Source organism: Marmota flaviventris, chromosome 2, assembly GCF_047511675.1.
Source record: "Marmota flaviventris isolate mMarFla1 chromosome 2, mMarFla1.hap1, whole genome shotgun sequence".
NCBI classification, from domain to species: domain Eukaryota; kingdom Metazoa; phylum Chordata; class Mammalia; order Rodentia; family Sciuridae; genus Marmota; species Marmota flaviventris.
This window is the reverse complement of record NC_092499.1, coordinates 22,974,070-22,988,188: the sequence shown is the minus strand read 5'-3', so window position 1 is coordinate 22,988,188 and position 14,119 is coordinate 22,974,070. Positions and strand designations below refer to the sequence as shown.

Sequence of the window (14,119 nt, the reverse complement as noted above, 5' to 3'; positions counted from 1 at the left end):
ACGAGGCAGTAGAAAAAATTAAATAAAAATAAAACAGGTCAAGATTTAAAAAAAAAAAAAAAGAAGAAGAAGAAGAAAGAAAACTTCCACAAAATGATTGCTACCAAAATTCTGAGATGAATTTATTACTTGGCTGAGCACTGAAATTATATATACTCTTGCATTTGTAAATAGAATTTTTAAAATAATACAATATTTCCAAAATAGCAGACAAGAGTTAAGTTTTCAGAGAGTTCACACAACCTCTAATAGTCCAAATCGCCACAGACTGAACAAGAGATCAGCATGAACAAAAAGAGTTTACTCTGAGTTTCTGGCCATTTGGCTTAAATCAGACAATAAAAATTGGAGGACCTAGACAAACTCAACCTACCAATGTGTGTTTAACAACAACACTATTTTAAAACTTTAATTTGAAAACAAATAACTCTAATTTCAGCTTCTCTTGAAAAATCCAAAGGTCTGGCAATGCTGGGAATAAATATTCCCATGGCAATGAATGTAAACAATGTCTTCCCTACAGTTAGGCAGGCATCTTCTCATTTTCCCCAATCCCAACCAGGCCTGCTTCACACAATGTGTTACTGAATTGGTCCCTCTATCTTAGGAGCTGATTTTGCAATCCTAATTTGCAAAAAAAGCAGGAAAGGAAATTTGGAAGAATTACTGCCCAGGTGAGAATCAGCAGTTCAATTAGGAAGAATTAATCAGGATTAAATATGTGAAAGATACACTCTCCTCTACGGAACAGAAGACAAATAAGGGAAAACAGACTACAAAGACTGATGCTCTGACAGAGCTTCCACATTAGTCATGGTGTTTTGGCCAGGTTTTGCATCACTGTGACCAAAATAATTGACAAGAACAACTTAGAGGAGGAAAAGTTTATTTTGCCTAATGGTATCAGAGGTCTCAGTCCATAGATGGCAGCCTCCATTGCTGTAGGCCCAAGGTGAGGCAGAACATTATGGAAAAGGTCATGGCAGAGGGAAACTGCTACCCTAATGAAAGCAAGAAAACAGGGGCAGGGAGGATGTGGACACAGGGAAGATGCACCCCTCCAGGACATGCTCTCAGTGACCCACTTCTCCAGACACACCCCACCTGCCCACAGTTACAATCTATTCAAACTAGGATGAATGTTAGGTTATAGCTCTTACAATCAATTGACCTCTGAATATTGCAGAAACAAAAGAGCTTTGGAGAGACATCTCATATCCAAACCATAACATTTATCTCCCACAGCCTTAACAGTTTCAGCTCTGCCCAAAAGTCCACATCCAAAGTCTCATTTGACTCAAGGCAAACTCTTTGGCTGTAAGCCCTTATAAAACTCAAAAGGGAGTTACATATATCCAATATATAGTGGCACTCCTATTCCAAAAGGGAGAAATAGGGCCACAGAAAGAAGTAATGGGGCCAAAGGAAAACCGAAATCCAGCTAGGCAAACAACTCCCATAACTCTGAGTACAGCATCCAGGACACATGTCAGCAAGATATGCTCTCCAAAGGTCTTAGGCAGTCCCGCCCCTTTGGCCTTACCAGGACAGTGTACATGGCCTCTTCTTTCTGGCTGCCTCCACATCCAGTAGCTTTTCTCTGCAAACAGTCTATGAAATGGCATCTCTTAATTCCTGGCATCTCCATTTCACTTCTGGCTTCACTTCAGTTTCATGCATATCACCCCAAGGGGATAAGCCCAAAGGGACTCCAACCCTACTACACTTTGCCTGCTAAACTTTGCCAGTTCTCAAAGCAGCTGAGCTTCCTGGGATCAGGGCTACAGCACCCTTTAAGTGTCCCAGTGGCTCAGTTTGGTGAAACAACTTCCTAGGATCCCTATGTAAGCAGGGTGGCCCATGATTTCTTCTCATAGGAATATTGCCTTCTATATCCTTGAGCCTGCAATGGATGTAGTCTTACAAATTCCTGAGATGCCCTCAAGCCATCTTTCTTTATTGTCTCTGCATCTCTTTAGAAGCTGCAATCTCTGCAAGAAGCACAACCTTCCTTGGCCCCAACCTTATACTCTTTTCTGGCCAAACTGCAAGTTTTTAAAATCTTTAGCTCTGTTTTCTCCTCCAGATTCTCACAATAAACTTAGCTAAAAGCTGCCAGCAATATCCACCCCACTAATTAAATGCTATGCTGCCTTGAAATTCCTCCACCAGTGTAATTGGTCCATCACTTTTAAATTCAGCCTCACACAGAATCAGAACATGGGCAAAATGGAGACAAGTTCTTTACTAGAATATAACAGGAGTGACCTCTAGTCCAATTCCAAATGGAGCCCTCATTTCCCTCTGAAACCTCACGAGCACAGTCATTCCTATTAGCATCTAGTCTTCTGAGTCTCCACCAGAATCCCCCGTTAAGCTTTGTTTTCAAAATTCTAAGGCTTCTCTACCCTGCAATTTCAAACTTTTTCAAATTCTTCCCACAAACCATTTCCAAAGGCTTCTGAACTACCTGGGTCAGGTTAGTCACAGCAATGACCCTACTCTCAGTGGCAATTTCTGTTTTAACAAAGTTTTGTATCACTGTGACCAAAATACCCAAAAAGAAAAACTTAAAGGAGGAAAAGTTTATTTTGGCTCATGATATCACAGGTCTCAGTCCACAGTCAACCAAATCCATTGCTGTGGTCCCAAGATGAAGCAGAACATCATGGGGGAAGGGCATGGAGGAGGGAAGCTGCTCCCCTCTGGCAGCAAGGAGGTGATCAGGAAAGGGAGTTGTGGTAGACAGGGAAGATGTACCTAGAAGGGTACACCAGCCTCCATTGATCTACCTTCTCCACAACCCATCTGCCTACAGTTACCACTCAGTCCATTCAAAGTAGGATAGACTCATTAGGTTGCAGATTTTACAATCCAATCATTTCATCTCTGAACATTTCTGCATAAACACAAGAGCTCTGGGGGCAAGATCTCAATATCAAAACCATAACACCATACCTATAAACTATAAAATGAGGATGAAATATTGTTACTGAGCAAAAGGATTTGATTTTAAGCAAACTACTTAGAAAGTCTTCCCATTACTGTGTTTACCAGAAACTAAGTGGGAAAAGAGGGACAGCAGTGTAATACATTATAAAATGTGGCCGAAATTCTTATATACACTGCCCTCTCACCATAAGTAGTTACCTGCCAAGGACCCCCAACTCTGGGCTCTGCTTGGTCAATAGGATTTTAGTGGTTGTGATACAAGTAGAGGCTTGAAATGGGAGTATGCAGTGGCACATGTTCTCTTGGAAGTCTTCTTTCTTTTCATCTTGCTCTAAAACTCTTCCTGAGTATGAGGACATGCCCCAGTGTCTTCCAGCTTAGCTCAGCAGACCAGCCAGCTCACCCCAGACAAGTGAACGAGTCTGACCACAATAAACAGACAGCCTAACTGACCCATTGTCCAAGCATTAAACATTTATTGTTGTATGCATCAATGTTTTATCGGTTATACAGAAATGCTGATATATACAGTTATAGAGAGATATATATCATAAGCATATGTATATAGGTATATATGTATATGTGTATACATACATATATATTATCTATAGTTTTTACTAATAAGTCATTTGCTTTGGTTCAGAAGATAATTGATTTGCTGAAGTTTCCTCTGGACCCTACTAATCCTTCAGAAGAGATGGTTTCAGACTGCAGATGTATGTGATAGTCTTCTTATAATGATGGAAAGAAAAAAGGCAAATCCAAGTTAGGATGCAAAAAATAGGCATAAGCAGTTGATATAATACATGACAGGCTAGAAGTTTCTGAGAAAAAAAAATTCAAAGCAATTTTAAGTAGCAATTGAAGTATTTGTTTCCCCTAACAACTTCAGTTTTTCATGAAAAACAAGTTGTTTCTTAAGCATTTCATAAAGCATACTTGTTAAAAAGAAACTATTCTTGACTTTCCTAATGAACCAAAAAACAATGACAATTTTAACAAAGGGAAATATTTCTTATTGTCATTTATACCTTAAATTTGCATATGGCTGTAGAGCTTACAAAGTCTTTATGTTAGCATTTTCTCATGTTTTTATTTCAATCCTATAAAGTTGATATAATTACAACTTTACTTTTGCTACTAAAATAAAATGAATGTTTAAGTACTTGCCCACAATCGCTTTGCAAAAAATTATAATAGCAGAACTAGAACCCAAATCTTGTATTTCTAAGTACATGCTTTTTCCCATTGTATTCACACATGTAAAAAGCATTGTTCAAGTTCCAAATACATCACTGAAAAGTTTCCTTTGCCCTTTGCTCCTTATTTCTCATGATCCATGCTTCTCATCCTCTCCAGAAATGCATTTAAAGTCAGAGTATTCTTTAAATTCTTATTTACTTGGAAATAGAGATTTAAAAATTAAAATAAGATGGTAAAGTGTTAAATATGTAAATCTGCTATAAATCCAACTTTCTACAGCTATTTTAGGATGGCTTTAAAATAATCTTTTTTCTTGTTAAGAATGATTACAACCTCTTTTAGACAGGAAAATGTTCCTATATTTTTAGAAGTCATATCCTAAAGCCTTATTTTAAAATAAATAAATATTATCTTTTGGGATGGTATATGTACACAGCTTTCTTTTCCCACCATTCTTTCCCAATCCCTATATTTTCTTTCTTTCTTGCCCACCATTTTTTTACTTTATACCTTTACACCTTTCCCTTAACTTTTCTATAATAAAGACCCAGAATACATTTTATTGTACTTATTAATATATTTACTGAAAAGTTCTATGTTTCTTATCTGAATTTTAAAAGTAGATAAATAGAATGATATATATTTTCTTTCCAAAATATAATAAAAATTTCTAAATTAAAAGGGACTTATCCATCACTGCATTTGAATCCTTCCCAAATGTTTTAAATGCATAAATTAAGATACATAGGATTAGAAAAGAATTAGAAAAGACCAAAAAGGAATTGGTATCATTTAAAATCAATTATATTACAAAATTGAATTTCTGAGGTACATGGAGTGGACCCCAGTTAAGAATGCCAATTCTAAAAACCTTCAAAGATAATAGCTAAGGCTTTAACATCAAAAATTGCTATATGACAATGACTCTACAAATAGGTACCATGTCCATCACAATATATTCCTGAGAAAAAAGGCTTAGAGAAACTAAGGCACTCAAGGTTACACAGCTGCCAAGTGTGCAAATCTTTAAATCTTTCTGGAAGGTGGAGTGTCCTAACCAGTTATCCCTTGTCATTGCCCTGGGCACTACTTACAATTCAGGACTTTTCTTCACTTGTACCTAGCCATCAAAATAGCTTCCTAACTCTGTTTCCCTATCCTTTCCAACCTTCACTGACTCACCACTGCCCACTGGATCTAGGAATCAAGAATTCAAGACCCCAGTTACTCACCTTTCTCTTAAAAAAAAAAAAAAAATCATGGACTATAAAGGCCTACATTCTGCTATTACACCAGCTATTCCCCTATGTTCCCAACCCTCATTAGTATTGGAATACCTTCTCCTGTTAATATTCCCACCTACATAAATTCTCATCCTTCCAGGCTAAGCTTAAATAATACAATCTCAGGGGCTGGGGTTGTGGCTCAGTGGCAGAGCACTTGCCCAGCATGTGTAAGGCACTGGGTTCAATCCTCAGCACCATGTACAAAACTAAATTTAAAAAAAAGGGGGGGGGGGGGGGGGGCTGGGGTATGGCTCAGTGGTAGAGCACCCATGGATTTAATCCCCAGTACAAAAAAAATTTAATTAATGATAATAATAATAATACAATCTCAGTGAAGTTTCTTCCCTCCAGCCAGAAGTGATCTTTCTCACAGTTCCATAACGCAGCAAGACACTAATTAAATACTACAGGAAATATAATTATTGGTGTCATGGATGTTTTGTTTTCATTTTCCCAAATACATCACACTCATCACACTTTCAGGCCTACCCTACACTTACCATCTAGAACATTCTTGTCCCTTCTTTTCCCTTGACTAACTCCAACTTTTCCTTCCAGTCTCAGTTCAGAGGAAACTTTCCCTTGAGTGACTTCCTTCACTGCCCCAAGTGCCCTCTGCTGCATTCCCACTGTGGCAGGACCTCATCACATCCCACAGGTTGCTAACTGGCTGTTTACCTGTCTGTCTACCTACTAGACTCTAAATTTCATCAGACTATTTGTTCATAGTTTCCTATGGTTTGTCCTCCAAAGATTTATGTGCCGGATGCTTGGTCGCAGTATAGGGATCTTGAAAGGTGGAGGAACCTTCAAGAGGTGGAAACTGATTAGAAGGAAGGTGGTTCTGTCACCGGAGACATCACCCTCTGAAAGGATTAACAGCTGGATGCTGGGACATGGTTAGGTTTTCCAGGATTTAATTGGTCACCAAAACAATGGGTTGGGAGCTGGGGTTATAGCTAAGTGGTTGAGCGCTTGCCTCACATGCATGCTTTCATAAGGAACTGGGTTCGATCCTCAGCACCACATAAAATAAATAGATGAATAAATAAAACAAAGATATTGTGTCAGAATATATATATATATTTTTAAAAAATGGGTTGTTAAAAGGAGTTTCGCTTTCTCTACTGCCTCCCTTGCTATTTCTCTTGCCATGTGACCTCCCCTCCCCCTCTCATTGCCCAGGCAGCCAGTGGGGTTCTTCTCAGATAATAGCATGGTGCTGCATGGACTATCTAGACACTGGGATTGTAACCCAAATAAAATTCTTTCCTTTATAAATCACGCAGTCCCAGATATTCTGCTACAGCAAAACAACAGCAAGAATTACAGCCTCTGGGACAGGAGTCACCTGTGTTTCTCCTTTGCTACCAAAGCAATAAAACTTCTTTTTCCTTTTTCTCAAAACCTTTACTGGATTGGCTTCAGGGACAAGGACCAAGATTTCAGTGACAAATTTAGCACCACACCCAGATGGGACCTGAAAGCAGCCCCTGCTCCTGCTTTCTTGGGCAGGCTTGATTCTCCAAGCAACCTCACTTCTAAGCTGAGGATGCAAAGTAGCTGGCCAACTAAATTGTTGAGAGCCAACTTCGGGAGAGTAAGAAAACAGGTGAGTTTGTCTCAGGTCGAACCAGAGGAGCTATTCTGGTGAGCAAAGGGAACTGAGGGAATAACTGAGGAGTTTTGGCAGCTGCCAAACTCCTTTTGCTTTGGGGAACTCCTGCCTTCTCTCCCTGAATGGTACAGATTGCTCCATGGTGATCCACTTTGAGAAAAAGGAAACTGAACTCAGTAAAGTTGCAACACCCTTGGACATCCCGTAAATCCCTTGGTGTGTATGCAAGACCCTTGAGTCCACACACCTGGTCCTTCTTTGTGGGGACATCTGTGGTGCCACTGGTATAAGAGTCATGGTTAAGCAGGACTCCAGAACCTAGGGATATTTACTTCCTTCTGGTCTGTTCTAGGTTCTCATCTGTTTGTTGACCTTGGGTTTGGGAATTTCCTCTGGTTGTCTGCCTGTGTTTTTGTTTATATCTGTTACTGCCTTCTTTTAAGACATGGCCAATACTGCACTGATACTATAGGTAGTCTTTTGGGAAAGATCTTGACTGGTTTATTTTAAAGGTTTACATCTGTCATCCGTGGTTGTGGGGCTCCTCTCTGGTTGTCTGTTTCTTTTTTATACAATCTTGCAATTGTAGTTGGTCTGTCAGAGGCAAAGTAAGTTGAAGATAGAGCCACCTATAGGTATAAGCCTGTCTAAGATAATGTTTTACTGTAATGATCTAGCTTTTGAATAGCTTTCTGAATTATTATACAATCTTGCAGTTGGAGTTGGTCTGTCAGAGGTAAAGTAAGTGGAAGAAATTTGTATGTGTGGGTCTATCTGTTTTAAAGGTTTCCATCTGTCAGCCATGATTTCAGGGATCCTCTCTGGTTGTCTTTCTGTGTTTCTTATTTTGTATCTGCTACTGACTCTTTAGGACATGGACCATGCTATGTTGATCTTACCAGAAGTCTCTTGAGAAGAAAGATCTTGGACTACCTATAGGTATAAGCCTGTCTAAGAAAAAGATGTTTTACTCTAACATAATCTAGCCTTTGCGTGGTTTAGCCTGAGCTATGTTTTTCTGAGTAAAGGGAAATACTGTAGAAAAAGTGAATTATTATAACTATTTTTTTTTCTTTTTTCTATTTTTTTTTTCCTGTGGTGGTAGGAACTGAAACCAGGTCCTCACGCATGCTAGGCAAATACATCATGAGTTACAGCCCCAGTCCCTGTGATTATTATTTTAAAGAATGAATAGTCAATTTTATGAATGGTAGAAAGAAAAAAGAGCTTGATGGTGGGAGAGTGAAGACTTTAAAATGGCTAAAATAGGTTTGTCTGTGAGCGGCAACTGGTACATGGAAACAACACAGAGAATGGATCCAGATGGTGATGAGCCTAGGTAATTTGAATTTAGAGTTTTATTGTACAGATAAAGAATAAGTGAGGAGGGGCTGGGGTTGTGTCTCAGAGGTAGAACGCTTGCCTAGAATGTGCAAGGCCCTGGGTTCAATCCTCAACACCACATAAAAATAAATAAACAAAATAAAGGTATTGTGTCTAAATATAACTAAAAAATAAAATATTAAAAAAAATAATTGAGGAATGCAAGAAGCTAAAAAATGACTATTGTAAATTAAAATGATTAACAATTACTCAAGTAAACCTTAGGTTTGATTCAATTACTAATAAGTTTTAGTATGTGTTAAAATGAATTTGAATTATATACCTCATTTATCCTATAATAGACATTGTTAAGTATTCATGTTTATGCTATTTTACAACTCAGTCCCTATTGTTTGAAGACTTAAGATAATTAATCTAGGCCATTTGCCAAAAGAATTTCTTTATTATTTTAATTAGTACTTGCTGTTTATAAAGCCTAACAGTTTGAAATTTGTTTCCAGATTAATCAGACCGGATAATAAAATAAATTTAAGTGTAAATTCAGTGAGAAGGATTCTAACTACAAGCCAGGGTCTATGCTAGCTTTTTTTTTTTTTTTTTTTTTAAGAAAAAGGAAAAAGAAGTTTTATTGCTTTGCTAGTGAAGGGGAAACACAGAGGACTCCTGTCCCACTGCTGTGATTCTATCCGTTAGCAGGAACAAGGAGCTTTTAAAGATGAGATTTAAAGGCTACATTCCAAGTGCTCTTTGTTGGAGTTGTAATTCACTTGTTAATTTGGAACACAGTCATTTTTTGAGATCTACAGGTAACATCCCCCAAAACATCCCCAAAGTCTGCCTAAAATGGGGAAGAAAGGTAGTCCTGTTTCCCCTGAGATTAGGGAAGAGGAGAGATCAGGGAGGCACAAGGAGAAAGAGAAAGAAACACATTCGTTTTAAAAATAAATTACAATGGAACAGCAGCAAGGGATATTCAAAGCGTAAAGTGGACCACTTTTACATTTCCCCACTGTCAATTTCTACATTCCATTTCTATAGAAAAATGGGCAACAACATCTCCAAACTGCTTCCCACCGAAAGAGGGGAAAATAACCCAAAGTCCTAGTTCTCTATCAAGTGGGATGTGCACAATTAATTAAGGGTATTCAGCATCAGGCTTATCATTAATTCACTCATCCATTCACTCCTGGGCATATTCATTCACCAGCACTTGGTTCCTGACAAACCCTAAGTAGAGAGAAGATTTTTAAATGTTCATTAGCTAAGTGGATTCATGTAACCACAAATATTTCCATTTCCCAAACACTTCAAGTATCAGCATTGTATAAGATCTATGTTAAAGTTATATGAATTTATCAGGCCTTTATCAGAGGTATATACATCTGAAAATGGCCTGATAAGCCTCTTAAAATCATCCATAATTACTGATAATAAAAAAAATCATCCATAATTACTGATAATAAAACACCAGAAACAAGATTTTAAAACTAAAGGAAAATTTCAGAAAAATATTCACAAATGAGAACCAAAAGATTAATCAGCTTTTTAAAAGTACAAGAAGAATAGTCTGGTAGTAAAAGGCACAAAGGATACATAAACAGGCAATTCACAGGATACAAATAGCACTAACAAATATATAAACATACTTAGTTTCACTAAAGAATTGCAAATTAAAATAATATAATTACATTTTTTTTTTAAGCAGGGGTTCATAAGGGCATACTTGTATGAGTATTAGCTATAAAAATTAGAACTGCTCTTCTGGAGAACTTCGAAATATAAATAAAAGTAAGTAATATGCATAGGTTTTGACTTTCAAATTCTACTTCTATAAATGTCATCCTAGGAAAACAAAAGGAAATATATTTATACATCTTAAGTATAGATATGTATAAGAATTTCACTGCAAAATTATTTATACTTATAAGAAAAAATACAAATTAGCTGATAAGGGATACATCAGACTGCTATGTAGCCATTACAAGAGAAAAGGTAGAATTTTATGTGTGGATAGGTAATAATACATAATCATTTCATATCAGAATCAACCAAGTGAAATTATTACAGAGATAATAGTGAATCCACTCTAAGGTATTTTTAGATTGTTTCAAAATGTGTCAAGACTACACAGTTGAGAATTTCTGGACTACATTATCCAGTTAGGCCCCTCCAGCTCTAAAAATTCTTTAATCCTAAGAATCTTTAACACCAGCGATCTTTGTGTCTCTTCTGTATGCTTAAGTGCCTCTTATCAAAATGCAACACAAAAATACTAACAACGTCTATAATTTTAAATCTATTGCAAAATTTAATTTTAACATCATACCCTTGATTGTCAATGACAATTCATGTTGAATATGCTCATTTTATGTAAACCATAAATGATATCTGTCTCTTCAATAATAATGTAAGAGCCATTATATTTTGAAAAAAATAAGAAAAATAATAGAAGGCTTTGAACATTTAAAGAGACTTTTTTTTGGGGGGGGGGGCTGGGCAAGGGGGGGTTGGTGGGGTACTGGGGATTGAACTCAGGGGCACTCAACCACTGAGCCACATCCCCAGCCCTATTTTGTATTTTTTTTAAGAGACAAGGTCTCACTGAGTTGCTTTTGAACTGGAGATTTTTCCATCTCAGCCTCCCAAGCTACTGGGATGACAAGCATGCGCCACTCTGCCAGGCTAAGTGACAAATTTTAACAATAAACTCTGCTATAAATGGTACACATAACCCAAAAATGCTGAGTACAAATCAAATGCTATTAGAGGGCAATTACAAAGAACAATGGAGCACCTGTGAAGTGGGCAGAACTGGTATTTAGAGTCAAAAGATTTGGAAATAAAGACCACTCTTTTGGCTCCAGAATCCCAAGCAAACCAAATAACCTGAGCTTCAACTGCCACTTTTGCAAAATAAAGATAACTATAATAAAAGAAATATGCCTGAAAAAAGATGCATAACACAGTGCCTTGGATAAAATAAGTCATTCAAATATTTGTCTAATAGAAATAGTTGCAATACTGTTGCTTTGTAAGAGTTGTAAAGATATCATCACATATTTTGCTCACTTAAATTTTTGTAACTCTGCATGAAAACTATCTTATTTTATTTATATACCACATATTAGAAAGGAGCTTCTTGTCCCCCCAAAAGTCTACTTGTTGGCATTGTTTTTTTTTTTTTTTCCTTCCTCACTCAATCTGCAATAACTTGTTATCTCAGAAATGAAACTAAGGGAGAATGCATACTTACAAAGCACACCCCCAAAACTTCTTGTTGCTCTCCTCTGAGCTCAGTGCTCTTCTAAGGCACATATGTCTGCCTCCTATCATTTCTTCATGAAGTTCAGGGCAAAAGATTTAGTCAGTAGATGATCTTTGGGTGCCCTTGTATTTTCCCCAAGCCACCTACAGATAAAGAAAACAAGGGATAACACATACCTACAACTTTAAAATTTTTAATGTTTTTAAAAAAAATGTGAAAAGTAGGCCAACTTCCTTATGTGTGGATTATAGCATATCAGAGAACAGAAAAAAATGCTCCTAGGGTCATCCAAATGCCCAAGTGACTTTACTGGAATCCTTCATATGCAAGTGCCCTGCCAGCATACTCCTTACAGATGGCTTCTGCCTGTGCCTAGTCACCCTTGAGCTTACTTGACCATGCTGCAGTGTGAATTGTAGTCCAAGTGTAGTCAAAAGTCCTTGAGCATGTCTATTGTTGGTAAAATCAATCAGGTTAAAGAATTAATACGTTATTTCTGAATTGATGGCCCAATTATATTCCCAAGCCAGTCTAAGCCTCTTTAAAAGAATATTTTATACATAGCCCAGTTCTTTTCACACATCGGATTGCACAAAAGTAAGTAAAAGTAAATAAAAGTGAAATGTCTTTGGCTGAAAAAAAAAAGAGTTAGACAGAAATATTTTCAATTCTTTGTTACTGTTTTGGAAATAGTCTCTTAAGAATCCACAGATTATCATCAGAGAGAACTGTAGCTATCCATGTAAAAAACAGTCCTTTTAAAAGTTAATTTAAAAAAAAAAAGTTGAAAGATACTTCAAAATTGCCCATTATACGAAGGCAGAAGGACATAAGAGGATAACAGGTGCAATAATAATAATAAGCACAACAAAATTTCTCTGGGCCAGTGTAAAACTGTCAAAGTTTTAATCTTCTCCTCCTGCTGTCCAATACAGCAGTAACTAGCCACATATGGTTACTGAGCTCTACAAATCTGGCCAGTTCAAATTGACATGTGCTATAAATGTAAGACACACTCCATAGGGCTAAGGATTTAGCTCAGTTGGTAGAGTGCTGGTCTCACATTCATAAGGCCCTAGGTTCAAGCCCAGCTAACACACACACACAAAAAAAAAAAAAAAAAATACAAGATTTTGAGACTTAGTACTTAAAAAAATGTAAAATATCTCAGTAGGTTTTATATTTACTATGTTGGATACACTGCCAAGTAAATTATTAAAAATAATTTCACCAGTTTCTTTGTACTTTTTTAATGTGGGTATTACAAAATTTTTAATTATCAGTGTAGTTCCCATTTTAGTTCTATTAGACACTGTTCTATATAATCAATAACAATAATTAATAAATACTGAGCACTTGCAACATTGTAATTGTCTGGTTTTACAGGACGTCTGCGTGAGACACTAGGTTCATCAAACCAATAAAGGATGCAGTTGGTACTCAAGGTCCGATATCCCTAAGAAACAATCCAAATAAGAGACTGCTAACGGCTGAGATTGGGGCAACTCCTACGTTGTCACGGAAAAAAAAAATAGGTGTTCCTATACAGTGTTCCTGAGTGTAGCAAACTTTCTGTGACAACAGAAAACGTACCCCCCCCCCAAAAAAAAAAAAAAAAAAAAAAAAAAACATCAGGTTATATCCTAGGACAGGCCAGCAAATGCCAGATGATCCTCTGGAAAACCTACAGATGGAGTCCAATCTCCTAGAATGTCCTGTGCAGTTAAAGCGTCAGAGACCAGTGACAGGGCAAGCTGCTCCCGAAAGGAGGACAACATCGCCCAGAGTCACTGGGTAACTTGGTCAGTATCTGACTGTGGACGCCCATGCCGAAGGAGGGGTGAGGACAGCCATCTCCCCCGATCTCGCCACACACTTCACACACCCACGGCGCCACCCCAGATCTCTGCACAGCCCTGGTTACCCCACCCCTGAAACGAGGGGAAGTGGGCCCTAAAAGGTCTAGGATAAGATAGGGAAGTGGAAGAGAAAGGACAAGGGGGCAGTGGGGCAGGTACCTGAGACAGAGATGATTCCAGGTCCTTAATGCCGGATCATCGCCGAGGACCCACCCGGCTCCCGCGGCTACCAGTGAACCAGAAGGTGTAACTGACCAAACGCTGCGGCGCAACTGACTCTGCTCTCCCCAGACTCGCAGCTATGGCAACTTGAACTAGCCGCCCAGCCGCAGCGAGAGTACAGGACGCGGGGCTGTCGCTTGGCCCTCTGGGAGTTGTAGTCCATCCCTTCTCAGGAGCAGGGAGATACCAAGGGAGAGCGACCCCAAAGGAACTGCAAGTCCCAGGATGCTAAGCGACAAGTCTTCGGAGACTCTCCGGAAGAAGCGGGCTTAGTAGGCTCTGGAGTCCTTTGGCCGCGCCCTCTTGCCCTGTTCTAATTTTTTTTTTCTTTTAAAGGGCCAGAAGCTCGTGTAGGCGGCTGTTTTGGCTC

General features: G+C 38.2%; 1 protein-coding gene across 3 annotated transcripts in view; it reads right to left on the bottom strand.

Annotated features, from left to right (window-relative positions):
• Positions 1-13,824, bottom strand: part of Cep128 (centrosomal protein 128) — a 393,967-nt gene extending 380,143 nt beyond the window's left edge. For all 3 annotated transcript variants that reach the window (XM_027931718.2, XM_071607633.1, XM_071607634.1), the window contains exons 1-2: positions 13,687-13,824; positions 11,657-11,811 (exon numbers count right to left, since the gene is read on the bottom strand). The gene's annotated coding sequence lies outside the window, so the exon portion shown is untranslated. The remainder of the gene's footprint in view (positions 1-11,656; positions 11,812-13,686) is intronic.
• Between the last annotated feature and the right edge of the window lie 295 nt (positions 13,825-14,119).